The sequence below is a fragment of the Buceros rhinoceros genome, unplaced genomic scaffold, assembly GCF_000710305.1.
Source record: "Buceros rhinoceros silvestris isolate BGI_N320 unplaced genomic scaffold, ASM71030v1 scaffold548, whole genome shotgun sequence".
Classification (NCBI taxonomy): Eukaryota; Metazoa; Chordata; class Aves; order Bucerotiformes; family Bucerotidae; genus Buceros; species Buceros rhinoceros.
In genome coordinates, this window is record NW_010424845.1 from 18,269 (window position 1) to 20,393 (window position 2,125).

At 48.9% G+C, this 2,125-nt stretch overlaps 1 protein-coding gene across 1 annotated transcript in view; it reads right to left on the reverse strand.

Moving 5' to 3' along the window:
* DNAJC6 (DnaJ (Hsp40) homolog, subfamily C, member 6) overlaps nucleotides 1-2,125 on the reverse strand; it is a 24,971-nt gene that overhangs the window by 17,055 nt on the left and 5,791 nt on the right. The gene's annotated exons all lie outside the window — the stretch shown is intronic.

Sequence of the window (2,125 nt, forward strand, 5' to 3'; positions counted from 1 at the left end):
TCTTCCTTAAGTCACATAAAATAACTTCTCCAGAAAGACTAGGGTTGAGACCGCAAGATGATGAGGAACTTTCAGTCCTGTGTCAGTCATTTCATACCTAGGACTTTGGTGAAGCAGCACTGGCCTGGATGAGAGCTAAGAGAATATCCAGTAAGCAGCCAAAGCTGAGCATGGTATAAGCTTGTTTTGAAAGCCCAGAAGTACATTTTTTCTACAGGTGTTGGTGTTCCATGGCTGCTGTAATATTATAATTATTTCAAACATGGGTCTGGAACTGACCACAAGGGTCAGAGTACACCTGTCCCCCAGCTGCAGGCAGTCGTCAAATAGAAATTTAACCTAGAAGAGTTCACAAACAAAAAAAAAAATCCATCCCAAGGCTCCCTCACCCAAACACAGCCCTCAGCCTACAGATTGCTCCTGAACAAGTCTATGTTTTTCTTTAGGGTGGTTATGGGGAAAAGTATATTTACTGAGTTAGACTGATAGACCAAAAATACAGAAAGAGCAGAAGAGAATCAAGGAATCCCAGGGCCCCAGGTCCCCGCTATGCCCAGGAATATATGAGGTGATGAGCCACATGGACCACACCCCAGCCCTGGAGAGCCCAACAAAAAGAAAAAGCCTTTCCGCCAGACCCCAGGCCTGATGCCTGCTTAGTTCTGGACACAAATTCATGGCATAGCGATGGTTCTGAGAACCTGCTCAGTCCTACCAGAGCACCCTGCCACCCAGCTCATCTAAAGGAGGCTGAGGGGAGACGTTATTGCTCCCTGACACAAGGTTGGAGTGAGGTGGGGATCAGTCTCTGCTCCCGAGGAACAAGCGACAGGATGAGAGGAACCGGCCTCCAGTTGCACCAGGGGAGGTTGAGGTTGTCCCTGAGGAGCCATTTGTGTCCCGTTGGGGTTGTGCAGGCGTGTCGCAGGCTGCCCAGGGCAGTGGTGGAGCCCCCATGCCTGGAGGGGTGTCACAGCCATGTGCAGGTGGGCTATGGGAATGGTTAACTTGGTTGGCTAGATGATCTTAAAGGTCTCTTCCAACCTAAATGAGTCTGTGATTCAGAGATCTCCCACTTGTCAGAGGAGACAGAAGATCCCAGAACTCAAGACTCATTTATGAGGAAGACATGGGAAACCTACTGCCCAACCAGGCAGGCAGTCACCGTCACCCTCAAATCCAAAACATGGGTTAGAGTTATACAGGCTCCTTGCAATTACTTATTTTGGGCATTTTTTTAGTCACTCCAGCCGTGCAGCAGGATTGGCCGTACCAGAGCTGACCCAGACCCCAGTAACCCGCTGAGCCTGAGCACATGCTGGAGGTTGATACGCTTTTTTAAGGTTTAGCTCCTGCCAGTTGCTGCTGAAAAGATCTCTCAGGTCCACATGAACTAAGTGGGCTCCTGCAGACCTCGTAGGAAGTGTTGAAAGGGCCTCCCTGCCCTTCACATGGTACTCATTGCTCAAAGGACAGTGAAGGAGTCTGACTCTTGAGCTAGTTTTCCAGGACTGGAGACATCAAGTGCATCTTCGTCTCTGTTTGAGTTGCATCTGTATCCCGTAGCCACTGGCTGTGCTACACAGGGCAGAAATGCCAGACGCGTGTGTAAAGTCTGTGCAGCTTGGGATCAGTCATTTCCTCCGTTCCTTCCAGTTGAAGCTGATCAGGGCTGGCAGTCTCCCGGGTTTAATTTAGGCTCCAGGAGCAAAACAGAACTCTTTTTTGGGCTTTACTGACAATATTGAAGGTTTTGTGGGGTAAATGACAAGTTAGTCATACAGAATAGCACCACTCTCATGCACCCATCTACATCCCAGCAACCTTTTCAGCTGTGGTCCACTGAGGAACAAAAGGCAACTGGACTTCTTCAGCCAGGCCCGACAAGAGACTTTAGCAACCCGAGTTTCACGGTTTGACAGAATTCCCAGCTATGTGTTTTCTTCCCAGCTTCCATCAGTAACCTTCAGCCTAGAGGCTGCATTTTGTCCTGTGACTACTTACAATAAAATGCAAAGCCAAAGCAGGCTGACAGCTCTTATGGTCGATTTTTGGGTGAAGTTCAAACCTTTTTGCTACTGGTCACCTCTCATAGGTCACTGCTAGAGCAACTGGGAACTCTTGG